Genomic DNA, 23,258 nt, shown 5'->3' with positions numbered 1-23,258 from the left:
TTGCGAACATATTTATAAACGTCCACCCTGGTGTTAGCATAATCAAAGTTTGTTTGTGGGCTGTATGATAAACCAAGAGATAATGTGTTTGTTTCATTTTTGCTAAGTTTGGTGCTTGACAGGTTAATTATAGTACTCACATTCGCATCCTCTGATGTTATTTGCGTTGCCACCTCCTGTTTACCTTTTTCTTGGTTTTTGATTTTGTGTTATCTGCGTCTGGCCCTTCGTTTAGAGTTCCTGTTTGTTGTGCCCTGCATTTCTCACATTGGACCTTAGGGTCTGTCTTCGATCCTGGCGCAAGCAATCCACCTCGTGGGCCAGGGAACGTGTTGGAAACCCCAACTTTTTTGATGTGCCTGGTTGGTCCACCTCTGACCCACTATCCACAAGTGAGCTCAGATCCGAAGCAGAGGATTGTAAGGCAGTACTTGTTTGTTGCCCTTGCATTCCTGTCGCAGTGCTGGAAGTTTTTACGTTGTCATATTGTTTTGAGAATGTGAATACCCGCCCCTGCTCATAATCGCACTTATCTCGGTGGAATTTGAAGGTTTTCCTTTTCTTGATAACCTCCTCCTCCCTTTGCAGCCTTATAAGCATTTCATTTTGATATTTCTGGATTGTATCAGTCTGCTCCAACTTAGCGATCTCATTGTTAACATCATCTATGGTATTTTGTAATTTTATCCCGTCGCTTTCTGCATATTTTACCAAGACTTGCAATAGGCGCTTTGATGAGTCAAGGTTCATTTCTGCCCATTCTGCGAGCATGTGGGGGTCTGGGTTTTCATAACTGGGGGCCAGCATTATCCTAAGCCCCCTCGGGACTCTCCCCACCTCTAGGTATCGTGTTAGAGACTTGTCCTCCCACCATTTGGACAGTTCCATTTTGCTCAGTTCCTCCAGTTTTTTAAATAAATCCTTGACACTTTGGTTGAGTGAAGGGGTTAAAGTCAGATTCAACGTCACTAGTGTTTCCCCACTGGGGCAGTCATTAAACATATCCATTGCCACTACTTCACGGCTCCTCAACGTGTCGGCTGACACGGTGCTGTGTGTGGGCTCAATTAATATTATACTCCAAACTACCGGGTCCTTTCTGTAAAATACTGAGGCTCCGATAGTGCACACTCCCTCACCAGGCAATCGGAATCACCCTACCTTTGTCGTCACCCCCGCGTCTCACCTATCCTCTGATATGCGATGGCGCGTTGGTTTCCACTCGTGGGTTTTCTTCCTCGCCTGGGGGCTGCCGTGGCGTCTCTTTGCTCGTAGGTTTCCAATTGTGCATGCCCGGAAATGAATCCAGGAAGTTGCTCCTTGCCGACCGTCCCAAGTTCGAAGGAGGGGTCTTGCGGATGCCGAGGAAGCAGACTCGGCGAAAATTTGCTCAAGATTCCGTTTTTTCTCGTTTTCTTTGCATAAACAAACAGACGCAGACCCAGATTGCGGTGCATATAATTGATGTTTTAGTCCATAACGCCCTGCACCACCGCCATGACGCGTTTCGGGCAACTCCGTGCCCTTGCACTCATGACGCGCATGAGGAGTGCCTCCCATTTTTAAAGTGACAGTGCAAATCACGCTAGGCATCAACATGGAAAACATACTATGTGCAGTTTGATAAATGCAAAGCCGAGTACATTGTTAATTCCACAGTTGCTGCTAATGAATACTGAAAGTCAATAAATAAATATTATCAACACATTCATAATTTAAATACACATAAAATATATTTAAAAACCATTTTTTTTGTTGTTAAAAAACCCTCAGTAAGAGTTTCTTAAAAAATAATCTTTTTTTTGGTAGCAGCAAACATATACCTTAACTAATTTTGTTTAGGTATATTGTGTTTGTGCAAAATGGCAAAACAGACAATAGGAATGAGTTGTAACAATAATAATAATTGCCCAGTGGGCCTTATCAATAAAGTTTTCCATGTAGTACAAATGGCCTAAAGTGCCATGTGCTAAATATCATAATATTGAGACGATCACAGCTGTGACCTATCTAAGTGCAAAATGTGCAAAGGAATATAAATAAATAAATAAAGTTTACTTGGAAGGAAAAAGAAAGAAAGTTTCATTTTGGCATATGTCAATTGTAAAGTGCTACAGAATCTTCTCTTACTTCAAACCCTTTTAAACATACATGATGTAATTTACAGACAAGTATAAAAATCTTCAGTAAAATTTAGACCCTGGGGTATCTTACTATTCAGTTCCAGTATATAACGAGTTTCTAATCTACGCAATAGGGCTTCCCGGTGCCCGCCCCGTTTTTGAGGTAGGATAGTGTCAATAACATAATATTTTAAATCCTCCAAGTTATTCTCATGACACTCCTTAAAATGGCTAGCTACCGGGTAGGTTGCATCACTATTCGTAATGGCTCTTAGATGTTGTAAAACTCGTTTGTGTACCTGTAATTTGGTACTCCCTATGTACCTCAATTTGCATGTATATTCCAATACATAAACCGCAAACTCTGTTTTGCAGTTTAAGCTTTTAGTTAAGGGAACTGGATTGGGCCTGAATGGCGTATTATAACTTGTCATATTCACCCCGTGTTTGCATGCCCTGCATGTTTTGCAGCGTGTAAATCCATTTTTGTGGCTTAACCAATTTTTTGTCACCAGCATCTATGTATATATATTTCCTACTGGCGGTCGCCAGTAGGTAGTTATAGTTAGGACCTAGTTTACATAGGAAATCCGCAACATTCTATTTGGAATAAGTTTGGCGTCGGTCTACAAATGTTCGTGAAATTTTCCAAGAAGATGGGGCGCACTGAACCGCTCCTATCCTGAAAGTTGTGGGCTGATTTGTCAAGCGGGGGGAGAAAAAAAGGCATCCCAAAACGTTTTTTCCCCATGCAATTTTCCTTAGGGACCTTTAGCCGCGGCTGCAGCCTGAAATGCTGAACGGAATTACACCAAATTTGGCAAAAAGGTAGCGTTTGGTTCACATGTTTAAAAAAAAATAATCACGGGATGCCCCTAGGATCCGCACAACCTAGCGATATAAAAAAAAGAGAAACACGGTCTTCCACAGTAAATATGGTAATTTGCCCCCGGGGCATGTTAGCTGCTCCCCATGTGGAAAAGCTACAAGTGGCCCCCCTCGCCCCCAAAAATTATTAAAAATAAGAATAAATGGCCCCGGGGCCTCAATTGGCCATAGGAGGGGGGCAAGGTATCCCCCCTCCAAAATAATAATTTAAAAGAAATGGGCCATGCCCCGGGGGATGGGGTCCCCGGGGCTAATTATGGCCTTGGGAGGGGGGCCACGCGACCCCCTGCTGATTTTTTTATTTATAAATTAAAAATTGGGGGCAGGCCCTGGGGAATGGGGTCCCCAAGGCTAAAAAAAATAGAAAAATAAGGAGGGCTATGCCCCCTTCGTTGCACCACTCTGTAAACATGCCCCCTGGCACTTTTGCAGAGGGGGTACAAATTCCCCTGGAATACTGGGGGTCCCTGGGGGCCAACTAGCCCACCAGGTACCTCCAGTATGCCCCAGGGAGCTCCATTGAAGAAAGGTGTTCTGAGGCCATGCCCCTTTTTACACCTCTCTGCAATGCAGTTCTGTGGCGCTTACTGGAGGTAGCTGGTGGGCTAGTTGCACCCGAGGGACCCTCAGTATTCAAGGGGACTTAATCCCCCAACTTAAAATGCACCATGGGGTGCGTTTGCACAGTGGTGAAGGTAGGGGGCGGGCCTGAATTCACATGTGTGCAAACACACCCTGTGGCACGGTTTAAGTTGGGGAATTAATTCCATGTCAATACTGAGGGTCCCTGGGGGCCAACTAGCCCACCAGGTGCCTCTAGTAAGCACCACAGAGCTGCATTGCAGAGTGTTGAAAATAGGGGTGTGGCCTCTGAACACCTCTCTGCAATGCAGCCCCCTGGCATATACTAGATGTACCTGGTGGGCTAGTTGGCACCAGGGGACCTTAGGATTCAAGGGCACTTAATCTCGCAACTTAAAAAACTCCACAGGGAGTGTTTGCACCCGTCACCCCAGGCCCCGCCCCCTTCCATCACCATTGTAGAAATATTCCTCTAAAATCAGCCGAACAACGAATTCCGATTTACTCACCTGCTATCAGGAGAGAACCCTGTGCAGCATCTTTTAGCCTAGCACTGACTCCGAAAAGTAATTCTATGCGTACTTACAGTAACTTGTATTTCTTTCCATAGGAATCCATTGTGTGGTTTTCAGCAGAAAAGTTTCTAAGTGTTGATTTTTGAAACGTACAAATATTCCTCTAAAATCAGCCGAACAACGAATTCCGATTTACTCTCCTGTTATCAGGAGAGATCTCAGTGCTACATCTTTGAGCCCAGTACTGATCCTGAAAAGTAATTCTAACCATACTTACCAGTAACATGAATTTCCTTCCATAGGCTAACTTTGACTGGTTTCACTTGGAAATTCTACTAAGTGTGGAGTTTTTGAACTTTATAAAATTCCTATAAAATCAGCAGAAGTACAAATTCCGATTTACTCACCTGTTTTCAGGAGGGACCTCAGTGCTGCTTTTTTGAGCCCAGTACTGATCCTGAAATGTAATTCTAAACATACTTAACAGTAACTTGTATTTCCTTCCTTGGAATCTATTGTCTGGTTTTCACCAGAAAAATTTCGAAGTGTCTATTTTCAGAAACTAAAAATATTCTTTAAAAAATTGCCTGTTTGACTAAAACCCATTCTTTCAACTGTGTATAGGAGATGCACCTGTGCTGGATCCAGGAGCCACCACTGAGTAAGAAAAAGTAACGTTAACACTACTTACCTGCTAAGTGAATTTCCTCTCATAGGATAACATTGTTGATTCTATGTGGATGATGTCATCAGTAATGTCATCAGTGATGTCATTTGAGATGTCATCAGTGATGTCATGAGTGATGTCACTGACCATGTCATGAGTGATGTAATATATGACGTCATCAGCAGTGCATTGCGGGCACCCGAGTTATAGTTAGCTGAACTAACTATAACAGGGGAATTTCAAAAATGTCCAGCTAACTATAACATGTGTGAAACCTATGGTTTTTTTAATGAATTTGCAAGATTTTTTAAATGCTAATTCCTTAATATAATGTGTGTGAAACCTATGTTTTTTTCAGTGAATTTCAAAGGTTTTTTAAATGCTAATTCCTAACTATAACGTGTGTGAAACCTATGGATTTGTCAGTGAATTTCTAAGGTTTTGTAAATGATGAATTACTAAATTAATTGATTAATTATTAAATGTATTAATTTTTGTATTTCTATGTTTTTATACTAATTTGTTAAATTTTTATTATAAATATGTCTGTTTTTCTATCAAAGTCTTTAAGCATAGGATTAGAAAAGTGTCATCCACGCCGAGATAGAAAAAAACAAAGTCTTTTGCCATTCCTACAGCAAAGTCTTTAAGCTTAGGACTAGCACAGTGCTGTCCTTGCCAAGCTGTTAAATGACAAAAGCCATTTATCACTCCAGGCACAGTAATACAGCTTTGAAATGGTAAAATACCAACTCAAGCCAACCTGAAATGAGAAAAAGCAACCCCTGATACTGTTTTTTTTGTGTTTTGTCAACAAGTTTTTTTTTAAACCCAAAAAATGGAATTGGGACCCAAAAAGTGTCCAACAGGAACAAAAGAATGAAAAAAAAGGACACCAATGCTCCCGCTTCCTGCGTCTTATCAGGTCGATAGACTGTTCCCCATAACACAAAAGTTTATCGCAATAAATGCACTCAATTTTAACTTCACCAAAGTCAGGATCAATTTGTGGGTGTGGTCTGCTCGCTGAAAGTGCTGCTGCAGCAGTTGATGTGCTTGGTGCAGTAGCAGGTGGGTTGTCCTGCAACCTCCGTCTTGCAGCTCGAGCAAAGTTGTTGGGGTGCAAGTTCTTCACGTGTCACACCATATTTGCTGTGCCAAAGGAGTATTTTTTAGATGGATCACCCCTTGAAAGAGTTGTTTGGCAAAATGTACAGGTTACTTTTGGAGCATTAACCTTTTTTTTGCCCTTCTGGAAAAGTAAAAAACTTCCAAATTAGAGCTTGTTTCCTCTTCTTTGGAGGTTCTTCAGGTATGAAATCTCCCTCTGAAGAATGGCTGGAAGATGAGACCATTGCTGTTATTATGTTGATCTTCCTTCTATTTGACAAGATTCTCAGAAGAGATGCTTCTTCTTAGAAAGTCAAAGTAGAATGATTAAAATGGGACGGAACTTTCAACAGTTGCAATAGGAAGTGTTATGAACCAATCAAATCTCTTCTTTTAAAGTCACATGGCTTTGCGTACGCTTATGGTGTGCTTACGGTGCTCTTATGATACGAATACACATGACGTTCTACCGCGATTTGTGTAATTGTTTTTAAAAGTAATATACGATTGTTAAAAGTTTAAAAAATCTATGTTCGTAATTATCCCAGATAATGTCTTCCCTTAGTATGTACATTAAATGCATAAATATATGTTTTTAAAGAACTAGAAAAATTGGCGCCTTTCACGTACAGGACGCTGTACATGACGTCACACGGAACCTTTGATGCGACGCGTAACGTCAAAGCATATTCGTACCGTATGCGCGGGTACGCGCTGAGTATGATTAGCAGTACAAAGTATGGTGCGATCACCCTCTCAGTGACAAATCAGAGCACAGGGCACTAACGAGAATGATTAGAAGTGGTCACTCATTGTAGATCCGATTCTGGGCCTGCCTCTGTGCACATGATAACCCCGCCCCCGTCTCTCTCTGTTGTTAATTGTTGGTGCATACACTCACACTTGCACATGCGCGGTGCATGCCCGCCCACACTACCCAGATGCCACCACCTAGCTTGCTTGCTACCACTAAACCTGGAAGCCAATACATTAGCCAATGGGATGTCCCCCAGGGCCGTCATTCTTGTAGAGCGCGAAAACACTAACAATGACGGCCCTGGGCTTGGTTTGGTAAGCCCCCGCGGTTCCCATATAATGCGAGTACGGACGTGAGCACGCTCTCTTTTACCGGCCTGTGCTGCAGTGACAGACAGACTGTCGTCGTCGATTTTACTATGAACTGTTTGCTTGAGCGGAGGAGGACTTGTGACACTCGACGTGGTGTCACTGCTGCTACCGCCCAGCCAGATCACCATAGGCGTGGAGGCGGCGGTGCCCGCGCGCAGCCCACCACAGGCCCAGCCAAAGTCCCAGCCTTCGAAGACAAGACAAAAGACGACAGAAGCAAAGGTAAGAGAAGCCGTCACAACATCAGCCTCCGCTTTAAATTGTACCTGCATGATAGTATTTTTTTTACTGCGTCACATGGCCCTCCCAGCTCTGTTTTGGTTTATTTGTGCTTCATCCTATTTGCTCCCTCCTAATCCTCCTGTGACTTTTACTATTTGTTGCTACCTCACGTTGCCTTCCCAGGCCTCTATTCTAATTGATCGTACTTGGATGATCCTATATTTAATTCCTTCTCCGTCACGGGGCCCTGCTAGGCCTCTCTTTAATAAATTATGCTTGTATGAATTTCTATGTTGTATTTTTGAAGTGTGTCACGTGGTTTCGTGTGTTTTCTTAGAAATTTTACGTGCTTGAAGGTATTTTTTTCTACGTCATGTGGCCCTCTCAGCTCTGTTTTGCTTTATTTTTGTGGGTTATATGCTTTGTGATTCATCGTATTTGCTGCCTCCTAATTCTCCCATGACTTTTAATATTTAATACTGCCTCACGTGGCCTTCCCAGGCCTCTATTCTTATTGATCGTACTTGTATGATCCTATTATTTAATTCTTTCTGCTTCACGGGGCCCTCCTAGGCCTTTCTTTAACAAATTATGCGTGCATGAATTTCCATGTCATATTTTTAAAGTGTGTCACGTGCTTTCGTGTCTGTTATAAATTTTACGTGCTTGATGGTATTTTTTACTGTGTCACGTGGCCCTCCCAGCTCTGTTATGCTTTATTTTTGTGGGGTACATGCTTTGTGATTCGTTGTATTTATTCCCTCCTAATTCTCCCATGACTTTTAATATTTATTACTGCCTCACGTACCCTTTCCAGGCCTCTATTCTTATTGATCGTACTTGCATGATCCTATTATTTAATTCCTTCTGCGTCATGGGGCCCTCCTAGGCCTTTCTTTAATAAATTATGCGTGCATGAATTTATGTGTCATATTTTTGAAGTGTCACGTGCTTTCGTGTCTTTTCTTAGAAATTTTACGTGCTTGATGGTATTTTTTTCTGCGTCATGTGGCCCTCTCAGCTCTGTTTTGCTTTATTTTTGTGGGGTACATGCTTTGTGGTTCATCGTATTTGCTCCCTCCTAATTCTCCCATGAATTTTAATATTTATTACTGCCTCACGTTGCCTTCCCAGGCCTCTATTCTTATTGATCGTACTTGTATGATCCTAATATTTAATTCCTTCTGTGTCACGGGGCCCTCCTAAGCCTTTCTTTAATAAATTATGCGTGCATGAATTTCTGGGTCGTATTTTTGAAGTGTGTCACATGCTTTTGTCTCTGTTCTTATAAATTGTACTTGCTTGATGGTATTTTTTTCTGCGTCACGTGGCCCTCCTAGATCTGTTTTGCTTTATTTTTGTGGGGTACATGCTTTGTGGTTCATCGTATTTGCTCCCTCCTAATTCTCCCATTTCTTTTAATATTTATTACTGCACCACGTGGCCTTCCTAGGCCTGTACTTTTATTGATCGTAATATTTTTTTCCTTCTGCGTCACGTGGCCCTCCTACACCTTTCTTTAATAAAATGTGCGTGCATGAATTTATATGTCATATTTTTTAAGTATGTCCTGTGCTTTCGTCTCTGTTCTTTTAAATTTTACGTGCTTGATAGTATTTTATTCTGTGTCACGTGGCCCTTCCAGCTCTGTTTTGCTTTATTTTTGTGGGGTACATGCTTTGTGGTTCATCGTATTTGCTCCCTCACATGGCCTTCCCAGGCCTGTATATTGTGCTTTCATGAATATATATGTTGCATGTTTTTTGCTACGCCATGTGCTTTGTATTTCAACGTACGTATTCTCTCCTAATCATCATAGTTGCTCCCTTTTAATCCTCCGCTGACTTTAAATAGTTCTTGCTTCCTCACGTAACCTATAGTTGTTCTTTTTTATGTGGTCTAGTTGGCCTACGAAAGTTTTGCCTCCTCAGACTAGCATAGTTTTAATTGATGATAATTGCTGGATTTGTAACCTTGGCACTACGGTGTTGTACTGGCCCTTTATTTGGCGTAGGTTCCCTAACCTTTTAATGACATGGATTGCGTAGACTATCTAAAAAATTCTCTGTTGACGGTAATATAATTTTTTCAGTATTGGCACATAATTTCAATGACTAGATTAATGATGTTCTATTGGCTGGTGTAATTCACCAGAACCTGTTCCATCTTCAGGACCTGTTCCATCTTCATCACCTGTTCCATCTTCAGCACCTGTATCAGGTACACTATGTTATCCATCTGCAGCATCTAGTCTATCTATATTCCTGAAAAAAGTTTTGAATGAATAGAAGTAACCGGTAAAAAGCAATTGGAAGCAGTTGTGTAGTGCTTTAAAATATATAACAGTTCTTTTTGGTCACTTAAAATGGACCAATGGATAGTTGATAAACTTAGTTTCTACTACATGTAAATTGTGTATATTATGGCTAATAGAGTATGATGTACATGATGTACATGTTTGTTCCTCTTTAGAAGGTCATGTCCTTTCATATATTTTTACAGGTAATCAATGCCTTTCTCTCAAAAATATGTTTCTCAAGAGCAAATGTATATATATTTGTATTCCTAATACAGTTACTTATCTTTAAGTAATTTCTCATCAATGTGTGTACTGAAATTCTCTCCTCTGAAACCTATGATTGCTTTAACATTCAGGTTTGACTTTAGGTCAACATATACATTTGATATTATGTTTTCAGTTTTCAGATTGCTACCCAACTCAGCAGCTTGTTGCCCAGATTTTTACTAATGCAATATTTCTGGGGAATTATCGAATGAAAATTGCAATGGACCTAATGGAGTCATCACGTTTGACTTTAACATTTCAATGATAAATAAGATCTCACACTCTAGTGTTGTCCTGAACATTGGATTATTCTGTATTTTGTTTTTTCATAGAAGATCTTTTATAGATAAAGACATATCATTACTTTTGAACATAGTATAGTAAGATATTGTTATTATAGTTGTAAATTTTCAATAATGTTTGTTGTGAAGCCATTTGAATATGTTTGCAACAGTTGTAACTGTCTCTATTCCTGAATCTAAAAACACCTAGACACATGTATGATATATAGCAAAATAAGTTTTATATTGTGAGCATTGCTGTTATGATGTGCTAATGTACATGCGTATTTACATTTAGAGTCTGTTGAAAAGTATTGTGGTGTCTGCAACCAAGATACTTCATCAATTAATGTGTGTAGATGCTGAAGATCAAAATTAAGTGATATAAGTCCTTGGGGTGTTTAGAACACATTAAGTCTCCAGTTCACATTTGTCTGATGCATGGTGTATATTAGTATGTCTCAGATAACTGAGGCATTTGCAAGGGTCTTTTCAGAGTTACGTCCGCCATGTTGGAAAGCTGGCTATGCACCCTTACTACTTATGGATTAATTACCACTTTCCCACTGAGTTTTGAGAGGTCACTATGTTTACTATGTAAATACATATAAAGTTTTCATTTCAAAAAGCTATTGACCTTTAAACAATGCAATGTTAATAACAAGTTACTTTTCACTATCTTCCTAATAGGCCCAATGTTTCGATTGCAGCAGATGGATCCACCTTGAATTTATAAAACCAAATGTAACATCCTGCTTACCTTTTACTGGTTACAAATATACAAAATGTATGTTTTAAAGTAAAAATGTGATCACATGCAAGATGTCTAATTAGATGTTTCGCATACTCCTACAATCGATTTGCACATTCCTTTTAGAGTTGGACCAGACTTCCTCTAACATTCCTACTTCATTTTCTTTTTCAAATCGAACAACTATTTTGTTAAGGTGTTGAAATATAAATTTAAATCTTCCTCCTTTTTGAAGGTCAACAAGCAATACCGCTCCTCCACACATTATTCTTCAATTGTAGTCTAAAAAGTAGTAGAAATTCCACTATCACTAAGGTAGACATCTGACAATAGAATCTATGATATAGTTACACCATTATTTCATGGTCATAATCCAAAAGGTGAAAATTATGCACATTTTATGCTGGACAGTATTGCTTCTAAACACCCTTTCACTGTTTCTTCCATACCGTCAAAAAAGATTTAATGGATTTTCCAGCATAGTCTTTCAGTTCTGTAGATCTCTAATGTAAAACAAGCGTACTTGTTTTTCTTTTCTTTTATCACTGACATATATAAACTCATCAGTCACTCCTATGGCAAGCTTTTACAATCCTGAATGCTGAGTGCTGGGTTTTGTGTGAGCGGATGCCCATGCATAACCATGCTAAGTTTTCTTTAGCTGCATGGACACAGGTAGTGTAATCTGTAAAACACTTTGAAAAGCTACCCTCCCACTAGTCTTAAAGGTGGATGTAGAATTCAACCGTTCTTTATAAAATAGAATTGGATGTCACTTAGTACAAAGTATTTCTGTATTATGGAAGCCCTAATGTGTCCCTTAAAGATTCCAGCGAAGTCCAGACACATACTAACTGAAACACACCAACCATTAGTAACCTGTCAAATTTGCCAAACAACTCTTTCAAGGTGTAATCAATCCACAAAATACTCCTTTGGCACAGCAAATATAGTGCAACACGTAAACAACTTGCACCCCAACACCTTTGCTTGAGCTGCAACACTGAGATTGCAGGACAACCCACTTGCTGCTGCACAAGCACATCAACTGCTGCAACAGCATATTCAACAAACAGTCCATACTCACATATTGATCTTGATTTTGGTAAACTTAAATTTCTATGCATTTATTGCGATGAACTTTTGTGTTACGTGAAACAGTCTATCAACCTCATCAAAAACAAGAAACAGGAGCATCGCTGTCCTCAACATTAGTCATTAGATAAGATCAAGCGTTTTTGTTTTAAGAACTACCCCGTCCGAAGGCAGTGGGAAATTTGCACACTTGCTGCCTTTCTTGGCTGGGGTTATCAATTATTCTTGAATTTCATATTCTGATTCAAAGTCAAGGCCCTTTATCGAGCCTTTTTGTTGTAGCTACTACCCCGGCCGAAGGCAGTGGGAAATTTGCACACTTGCTGCCTTTCTTGGCTGGGGTTATCAATTATTCTTCACGTAATTCAAATTCAAAATGCAGGCCCTTTATTCAGCCTTCTTGGTAACTACTTCCTGTGAATGGCAGTGGATAATTTCCACACTTGCATCCTTTCTTTCTACGCACAGTCTGTGTAATGAACTGGGTATCCAAAGATCTACTTCCCTGATAAGGCAGTGGTTACTTTGCGCGTCTGCAGCCTTTGTAATTTTTTACCTTATTCATCTTCCATTCAATGAACACAACATCTACACATACACACACCTACTTGCTGCCTTTCTTTGCTATGTTTATCAACTATTCTATTTCATATTTGTATTCAAAGTGCAGGCCCTTTATCGAGCCTTTTTGTTGTAACAAGTACCCCAGCCGAAGTCAGTAAAAAATTGCACACTTGCTGCCTTTCTTAGCTGGAGTTATCCTTTATTCTTGAATTTCATATTCTGATTTAAAGTCAAGGCCCTTTATTGAGCCTTTTTGTTGTAGCTACTACCCCGGCCGAAGGCAGTGGGAAATTTGCACACTTGCTGCCTTTCTTGGCTGGGGTTATCAATTATTGTTCAATATGATATTCTGATTTAAAATTCAAGGCCCTTTATCGAGCCTCTTTGTTGTAACTACTTCCCCGGCAAAAGGCAGTGGGTAATTTGCACACTTGCTGCCTTTCTTATTTTTTACATTATTCATCTTCCACTCAATCAACACATCATCTACAAGTAAGTAAGCTTCTTTGCCATATTCAGCCACTTTTCAAATTCTTATATCTTGTAGAATAGTTCCATAATCAGCATCATTTGCTTGTCGCATATTTGTAATAAGTTCCTTTTATTCAAAATATGACCAAATATTAACATTTCCAATTCTACCCAAACAGTTTCTGGTATCTTCATGCACAAGTGTTTTAAATATTGGTTGTACTTTTATAGGAGTAACTTGTAGTAGACCTCCGAATCTCGAACAATCATTTGGGTGAGTCTAAGTCTTGCTGCAACACGAAATCCAGTACTTACATTTGTTAAAGAAATTGAATATTTAGCAGAAAAAGAGCCTCAAAGTACAGATATTGTGAAAACAAATATATTGGAAACTTATTATCGAAATATAAATCATCATCTTGAGAACATTTCATATTCTGATTCAAAATCGTAGCCCTTTATTGAGCCTTTTTGTTGTAGCTACTACCCCAGACGAAGGCAGTGGGAAATTTCCACACTTTGGGGCACATTAGGATGGCAGACGGAAGGACGACCGCTTGCCTTTTTCCATCCGCCTGCCGCGGACACTCCGACCGCCATATCAGGATGGGAAACACGGTCAAAACTCCCTACGCGGCGGAAGAGAACGCACCGCCGCGGAATCACACCCGACCCCGCGGCGGAAGTAACCAATCCAGAGACACCGCCGCACGGAATGAGGTCTCCGACCGTGTCCCAAATCACGATGGCGGAAAACACACATAAAACCGCTGCGGAAAAACAACCTGCCTGAACACGGCGGATTCCCCACAACCTGCCTGAACACGGCGGATTCCCCACGGCCAACAAACCACACATTGCGAAGATACCCACCACAAGCAGCTCGCCCACATGGACCCAGCGCTACACGCTTTTCCGATACTCTTCGCGATCCTCCACCAGCAAGTCATGGACCATCATCGATGACGAAGCAGGTACGCTACACACCATTTACTGTCGGAAGGGGAGTATCTGGCAGGGCTTTGACGTTGGGAGGGGGAGTGTCATGTCACAGGAAATACATTGACGAACGCACCAAAATATACACAATTGAAGTACACAACCAGGAATGACAGCGACTAACCACTAAACATGATTTAATAGCTTTATTCAACATAATAGGTGCATAATATCAGAATATCCAAGAGCATGGGCATTGGGTACAACAGAACAGGTCCATCAGAGGCAGCACATGAGAGGGGCTAAGTGCATCAACAGTCCATTGCACTGAACAGGTCCATCAGAGGCAGCACATGAGAGGGGCTAAGTGCATCAACAGTCCATTGCACTGAACAGGTCCATAAGAGGCAGCACATGAGAGGGGCTAAGTGCAACAACAGTCCATTGCACTGAACAGGTCCATCAGAGGCAGCACATGAGAGGGGCTAAGTGCATCAACAGTCCATTGCACTGAACAGGTCCATCCGAGGCAGCACATGAGAGGGGCTAAGTGCATCAACAGTACATTGCACTGAACAGGTCCATCAGAGGCAGCTAATGAGAGGGGCAATGTGCATCAACAGTCCATTGCACTGAACAGGTCCATCAGAGGCAGCACATGAGAGGGGCTAAGTACATCAACAGTCCATTGCACTGAACAGGTCCATCAGAGGCAGCACATGAGAGGGGCTAAGTGCATCAACAGTCCATTGCACTGAACAGGTCCATCAGAGGCAGCACATGAGAGGGGCTAAGTGCATCAACAGTCCTTGGCAAGGCACAGGTACATCATTGGCAGCACTTGAGAGGGCACAATGCAGTATCAGAACAGCAACAGGGCATTGTGGAAAACAGAGCAGGTACATCAGAGGTAGCACTTGAGAGGGCAGAATGCAGTATCAGAACAGCAACAGGGCATTGTGGACAACAGAGCAGGTACATCATTTGCAACACGTGAGAGGGCACAATGCAGGATCAGAACATCAACAGGGCATTGTGGACAACAGAGCAGGTACATCAGAGGCAGCACATGAGAGGGCAGAATGCAGTATCAGAACAGCAACAGGGCATTGTGGACAACAGAGCAGGTACATCAGAGGCAGCACGTGAGAGGGCAGAATGCAGTATCAGAACAGCAACAGGGCATTGTGGACAACAGAGCAGGTACATCATTGGCAGCACGTGAGAGGGCACAATGCAGTATCAGAACAGCAACAGGGCATTGTGGACAACAGAGCAGATACATCAGAGGCAGCACGTGAGAGGGCAGAATGCAGTATCAGAACAGCAACAGGGCATTGTGGACAACAGAGCAGGTACATCACTAGCAACACAAGTACGTGTTTCAAGCCACCAGTCCCAAGGACAACAGCAGTGCAAGGCTGGTTACAATGGACAATGTACACACCATGTGAAATGACATGTGAGTGAAGTGAACAGGACCGCACATCACAGAATCAGGTGGACTGCTTGAACTACCTGCCTCGGACACACTGCCAGCACCAGTAACAGGAGTGTGAGACACAGCCACAGCTCGAGTGACTGACACATGAGCCACAGACCCAGGCACACTGCCAGCACCAGAAACCGGAGTGTGAGACACAGCCACAGCTCGAGTGACTGACACATGCGCCACAGACCCAGACACACTGCCAGCACCAGAAACCGGAGTGTGAGACACAGCCACAGCTCGAGTGACTGAATCATGAGCCACAGACCCAGACACACTGCCAGCACCAGAAACCGGAGTGTGAGACACAGCCACAGATGTAGTGACTGACACGTGAGCCACAGACCCAGACACACTGCCAGCACCAGAAACAGGAATGTGAGACACAGCCACAGCTCTAGTGACTGACACATGAGCCACAGACCCAGACACACTGCCAGCACCAGAAACAGGAGAGGGCACAACTGAGACAGTGCTACTACATGATGCATGACAGCAAACAACAGACACAGTGCCACTATCTGACACATGAGCATCAACTGCATCTGCGCCACTGGTATCACTGAAATGATGAGCCACAGGGCTGAATGGGCCAGGAGGCAGGGTGGCTCTGGGAGCTGGGGATAGCTGTACTGGAGCGACATCGGGTTGTTCATGTGTCAATGGTGTGTGTCTACGTTTCTTAGGGATATGTGAGGGCACCCTGGACCTGACAGGACTGGCAAGTGGTGCGGACTCAAAATGAAATATCACCCACCAAAGGTGGAGCATCCGCTGCTGGGGGTCTGCTCTCTGGGGACGTGCTGGAGCCTGCTTGTCGTTTGCTGTGTGCCTGCCTTCTGGCCTCTGCATCATGTGTAATGGGGGATGCAACAACAGGGTACTCCTTTCTCTGCTTCTGACGGCCCTGGATGGGAGTGGAGGTATGGGGTACTCCACCGTGGACACATCTTTACTACGTTCCCTCAACAACATCAGCCGCAGTGCAGCCAGGGGTGATGTATGCATGTCCTTGATGGAGCTAGTGTCTATGGGAGATGCCCTGTCCCTTGGATGTGCCTTGGCCGTAGGAGGTGTCCTGTCCCTGGAAGTTCCCTGGGCGGTGCCCTGTCCCTGGGTGCAGACCTTTCCCTTGTACTGTATCTGTCTCTAGAAGCAACCTTGTTCCTGGGAGTGTCTCTTTTCTTGAGAGTTGCCCCTTCCCTTGTAGTGTCCTTGTGAGTGTCCCTGCTCTTGGGAGTTGCCCCTTTCCCTGTAGTGTCCTTGTCCTTGGGAGTGTCCCTGCTCTTGGGAGTTGCCCCTTCCCTTGTAGTGTCCTTGTCCTTGGGAGTGTCCCTGCTCTTGGGAGTTGCCCCTTCCCTTGTAGTGTCCTTGTCCTTGGGAGTGTCTCTTCTCTTGGGAGTAGCCCCTTCCTTTGTAGTGTCCTTGTCCTTGGGAGTACCTCTTCTCTTCCTTTGTAGTGTCCTTGTCCTTGGGAGTGTCTCTTCTCTTGGGAGTTGCCCCTTCCTTTGTAGTGTCCTTGTCCTTGGGAGTGGCTCTTCTCTTGGGAGTTGCCCCTTCCTTTGTAGTGTCCTTGTCCTTGGGAGTGTCTCTTCTCTTGGGAGTTGCCCCTTCCTTTGTAGTGTCCTTGTCCTTGGGAGTGTCCCTGCTCTTTTGAGGTGGCCTTGCCTTTGTAGTGACCTTGTCCCTGGGAGTGTCCCTGCTCTTAGGAGTTGAACCTTCCTTCGTGTTGTCCTTGGTAGTGTCCCTGGACTTGGGAGTTGCCCTTCTCTTGGGACTACCTTCTGTGGGGTATGCCTGTGTAGCATGTGAAGCCATTTCCACCCACACCCCTTTAGGATCATGTGTGTCAACTCCAGTGTAGCTCACGTCGTCTTTGGTGCCAGATTTACCAGTCCTAGGGGATGGGGTCTGTGCTCTCCGTGCCTTGCCCTGCTGCCTGTTGCTGCTCCTAGTGCAATAACCTGTAAAAGAGTCCTGCTCTGAGAAGTCACTCCCCCCTGAGACCTCAAGTGGTGTGGGTGGGGGAACAGAAGTAGCACCCTGTCTTTGCGACTGAACAATGGCAGAAGACACAGTCTTTGCCAATGACTGAACTGATCTGTGTAGAGCAGCAACATCGCCATGCATCCCCTCCATGAATGCCACCACCTGCCCCAACTTCCTATCGTGGTCTTGGAATGCATTGATTATGTTGGTCTGCCCTACACACAGCTGTCGCAGCAGATCCACAGCCTCTGCACAAAGTGCACTTTGTGTCACAGGGGCAGGCTCCGCGGTGCCTGCACCGAAGGCAACTCTGCTCCCCCTCCTTTGGCGAGCACGAGCAGTACATGTTGCAGTGGGTGGCAGTGTGGGCCCTGTGTGCTGTGTCCCGACTGAAGGTGTCGATTGCCCACTCCCTGTCTGTGCCAACAGTGCGGACTCACCAACAGTTTCTGAGGATGAGGGCGATGGTGTTTCCACATGTGAGTCCTCAGGGACGGTCCTGTCCCCCTCTCCGGCGCTGCCCTCTTCAGTGTCAGTCTGCGTGTGTGTGACCTCTGATCCTGAAGCATTGCCACCACTCATCTCCGTCGTCTGTGGGTCAGTGCCCTCTGCCGAAGCTGAAAAAGACAGAAACGATGTGTGAGTAAATGCCACACTCACATACTTAAGGACAACTGATCTAGGATTCCATTACATACATAGTACATGTAGCACACATCCTGCACACGTCCCACCCCTACCAGTCATCCTCACATCAAAGAACCGGTGTTGGCTGTCAAACATGTACATCACCCGAACATGGCAAGTGCCTGTAGATCTGCACACATGTCATGCCATGGGACCACAGACCTCAACGGCATGTCCTGGAACCCTCAACTACTAGGCAAGTGGGCTGTCCACCTGGCGGACATGGATGCCAACGCTTACTCCGCTAATGGCACCAGCATGGTATTCCAGCTAAACATACGCACCACGGAAGCCACTACTGTGTCTGGGCACCAATACATGCTTTGCTGGCCCAAGTCACCAGCACATACATTCTGCTTACCGCTAGTTTGCTGTGGATCCCCACTCAGCCGGGCGGACAGGTCAGGATGCGTCACAGAAATGATACGGTGCATAAGAGGGGTCATGGTGTGGCGGGCCAGACGTGTAGATCTTGGAATCATCCCCAGTGTCATCTCCGCCACATTCTTGCTAAGCCTGGAAATGTCGTCCCAGCACTTGTGGCAGTGTGTGTGTCGTCTATTGCACCCCCCACTGCCTGTACATCACGTGCTATGGTCCTCCACATGGCCTTGCGAAGGTGCAGCTTTACCTACCATGATGGGAGACAAGAGGGTAACGTAAGTGGACAGTATGACATGCACAAACATCGTAGTAACACGTTTCTACATGCAGCCAAGCTCAGCACTACACATGTGAAGGTCCCACAGCACACCGCCAGGCTTGCAGAAGACAGGAGCCACTGAACACCTCATGGCCAACAACATGTACACCACTGTACTTACCACCTGTCCGGGTGCACGGTAGAGCCGTTGGTAGTTGCTGAGCACACCGTCCACAAGGACATCCAGCTCCGCTGTGGTGAAGGGACGAGACCGGCTCTCTCGCACTCCCTGCATGGCAAGGTCCTGGACTGTGGCACAGCAGCAGCAGCCGTTGGTCAGCTCAGCAGCAGCAGGTCGAGGTGATGGTCACAGGCAGCAGCCGTTGGTCAGCTCAGCAGCAGCAGGTCGAGGTGATGGTCACAGGCAGCAGCCGTTGGTCAGCTCAGCAGCAGCAGGTCGAGGTGATGGTCACAGGCAGCAGCGGTTGGTCAGCTCAGCAGCAGCAGGTCGAGGTGATGGTCACAGGCAGCACTGGATCAAAGCAGTGAATGTGTGCTTGTGAAAGTCACACATATATAGGGCCCAGAGCCCATGTCGGTGGCACACGTCGCCAGCTATTGGTTCCCCCTGGATGCCTCATACGAAAAGGGCCAATGACAGGCCCTGGTGTGGCGGTGCACTGTTTCCGCCATTGTCGATGGCGCATACGCACCCCGCGGTACCTCTTCCCATTGGCTGCCTGTGCACGTGCCGTCACGGACACACATCGGCAACCGCAAGTGCGCACTTCAGCGACGGTTGAATGTTTTGCAACAATGTTCAATCAGTTGCCCCACCATGGCGGGGCACGCCTTCCGTGGGGGTGGTGCAGGCCAACACATACTTGTGAGTATGGAAATCAAAATGACAGTTCATGACCCCCCTTACAGTCACATTGCATCGTCCACCGTAGACCGACCCTCCCAGCGCGGTCACCCACCGCCGTCCCAGCCTGGTCACCCACTGCCGGGCCAGGCCCGTCACCCACCGCCGTCCAAGGCCCGTCACCCACCTCCGTCCCATGCCCGTCTCCCACCGCCGGGCCAGGCCCGTCACCTACCGCCGTCCCAGGCCCGTCACCCACCGCCGCCCCAGGCCCGTCACCCACCGCCGTCCCAGCCCGGTCACCCACTGCCGGGCCAGGCCCGTCACCCACCGCCGTCCCAGGCCCGTCACCCACCGCCGTCCCAGGCCCGTCACCCACCGCCGGGCCAGGCCCATCAGCCACCGCCAGGTGTTGACTGGCCTGGCCCGGCGGTGGGTGACGGGCCTGGGACGGCGGTGGGTGACGGGCCCGGGACGGCACTGGGTGACGGGCCTGGCCCGGCGGTGGGTGACGGGCCTGGGACGGCAGTGGGTGACGGGCCTGGGACGGCGGTGGGTGACGGGCCTGGCCCAGCAGTGGGTGACCGGGCTGGGACGGCAGTGGGTGACCGCGCTGGGAGGGGCGGTCTACGGTGGATGATGCAATGTGACTGAAAGGGGGGTCATGCACTGCCATTTTGATTTCCATACTCACAAGTATGTGTTGGCCTGCACCACCCCCACGGAAGGCGTGCCCCGCCATGGTGGCGCCACTGATTGAACATTGTTGCAAAACATCCAACCGTCGCGGATGTGCGCACTTGCGGTTGCCGATGTGTGTCCGAGACGGCACGTGCACAGGCAGCCAATGGGAAGAGGTACCGCGGGGCGCGTATGTGCCATCGACAATGGCGGGAGTCGTGCACCGCCATGTCGACGCCACTGATTGTATATTTACAAATGCAGCACCGTTGTGGTAGTACGCACATGCGTTATGAGGGGTGTGAACGTGATGGCAAAACAGCATATGTCATGCACTATATCATGTGTGTTCACACTATGGCCATTGATGTGCACCAAATTTGCTACACATGTGCATGTCTACGTGTCGACCTCTTGTATTACCGTACACACGTTTAAACTCATACACATCTACACACTACATCAAGGCTGTCTGGCCACATTCAGGATCTGTTATGCGTGTGTGGTTTGTGCCTGCAAGTAACAATGGTGGGGGTACACATGTATTCAGTGTATGCATATGTGTGTTGCCTCTTGTGTAACCATGCATGTAATGTGAGGATGCTCACCATTGTAGGAGTGGTAATTGGTGCATGATGATATGGAGTGTGTGTAGCATTATTGTATTGTGTGTGCACGTGCATGTGTGTCTGTGATGACGCTTGTCCACATTAGGGTCATTAGGCATGTCTTGTTGGCAGTTCTTTTGATGTGTGAGTATGTTACATTGTACATGTTGGTACACATCATGTTGTTAGTGGCTGCACATTGTTTGCATGCTACTCTGTATTGTAGGTAAATGCAGACATGTCACACATATGATATTTGTCGTCGAGTCTTCTCATTTTGATTGTGTTGGCCTACATGTGATAGAGTTGCACAGCTATTCGTTGTTGGTTGATTGACATCTACTACATCTACTCCCACACAGGAGGGCTCCTAATGTGCATCGCCCATACACTGTGCTGGAGGACATGGTTGACGAGGAGGTGATCAGGAAATTCCGGCTTGATCTACGTAGATTGCTGGAGCTTGTAGACCAATTGTCTCCTCATCTGCTGCCACGAAGGACATATCCTGGTTCCATTACACCCACAGCAAAGGTGATGGCGGCACTTCACTTCTTTGCAACTGACACCTTCCAGTACACAGTTGGGCATGCCGGGGGGATGTCACAGTCCATGTTCAGCATGGTACTGCGGAATGTTCTCAGGGCCATGATGATTTACAAGGATGATTACATCCATTATCCACGGGCAGCAGAGTTGGCAGCAGTCAAAGCAGACTTCTATGCACTGGGCCAGATACCACACGTAGTGGGTTCCATTGATGGCACCCATATCGGTCTCATTCCACCCCGGACACGTGAGCCTGTATATCGCAATCGGAAACACTTCCATTCGCTGAACGTGCAGGTGGTGTGCCTGGCCGACAACATCATATCACATGTGTGTGCAAGATTTCCAGGCTCCGCACATGACTCACACATCATGCGGAGCAGCATTGTCCCCCAACTGATGGCAGATCTGCAACCAGAACTTGTGTGGCTTGTTGGTGAGTATGCTTTGGGGACAGTTGCGTATTCTGTGTGGCATGGGGTACCCACCAATCCTGGTAGTGATATCTGTGTCTTTCATCCCCCCCACATAGGCGATTCAGCGTACCCAAACAGGCCGTGGCTGCTGAGTCCCATACGTAATCCAACTACAGCTGGTGAAATGCGATACAATGATGCCCATGGAAGGACACGTAGAGTGGTGGAACGTACTTTTGGACTGCTAAAGTCTAGGTTTCGTTGCCTGGATAAAACCGGAGGTGCCCTGCCTTACTCACCAGGCAAAGTATGCAGGATCGTGATTGCCTGCTGCATGCTCCACAACCTGGCCGTGCGCAATGACATTGAACTGATCTTGGACCCTGAAGACCAACAAGTCCCTCGGCCTCCCATCCCACCCATGTCGACTGATGAGGATAGTGGTGAAGAAGAAGGTGTGGACCAGAGGCGTCAGCTCATTGCTCGCTATTTTCCTTGAAGGTGAGTGACTACCTCTTGTGCAGGTTGACAATGCGTGATGTATGTTTGCTGGTGGTGTGTGGATGTGGTGTTTGGAACCTGGCTGTTCTGGGATGTTATGTTTGCATGTGTGTGTTGTATTCCATGATGTGTGTCCTCTCATCCACAGATTTGGTGGTGAGTGTGGTTTGTGGTATGTTGCAGTTCAATGTGTTGTGATGGGTGTGAATCAGTTTCCTGACGTGTGTGTCTTGTCTCTCATTTTCCCTAGGTCACTCCCACTGAGGCATAATTCTCACCGACATAGTTCCCCGCGCCTGCTGACGTCTGATTCTGATACAATCATGTAATTAAAACATGGAGGCAACACATAATTGAGTGTGTAAGTGAAATTTATTTACAGGTTGTGAATTTATGCAGGTGGATATTTACAAGTAAGTGTTGGGTGGGGGAGTGTGAGTTGAAGGTCATGGTAGATGAAAAGTCCGTGGTGACACCACATTGGGTGATGTCCAGCTAGTCCAGCAGACCGGTGCCAATACTTGGCTTTGTGGGACAGGATAGTTGGCGGATGAATGGCAGGGTCAGGCACGGTTAATGTCATTTGCGGCCCCTCTTTGGGCGGGTGGATGCTGCATCCCCGCTGTCCTCACCTGCTTCCAGCCTCGGACGGCCCCTCCGTCTTGTAGCCGGAGCGGAGACAGCTGGGGGGGGGGCAGGTTGGTCAGGGGCCACATCCGTGTCCATGGGCTCAGGTGGCGGTGGCGGTGGTGTTGGCGACCGTGGCGGCTGGGCACTTGGCTGAGGGGGGGGGTGTTGCGGGATGCCCTATGCGTATGTCAATGGACCGCAACTGATTTGTGTTCTCCACTGAGTCCTGGTGGGCACGGTCAGCCTGTGCCTGCCCCCGGTCATAGGAGGCCTGGACTCTGGCTAGAGCTTCCAGTGT

Source organism: Lissotriton helveticus, chromosome 4_1 (assembly GCF_964261635.1).
Source record: "Lissotriton helveticus chromosome 4_1, aLisHel1.1, whole genome shotgun sequence".
Lineage (NCBI taxonomy): Eukaryota > Metazoa > Chordata > Amphibia > Caudata > Salamandridae > Lissotriton > Lissotriton helveticus.
This window is presented reverse-complemented; position numbering follows the sequence as displayed.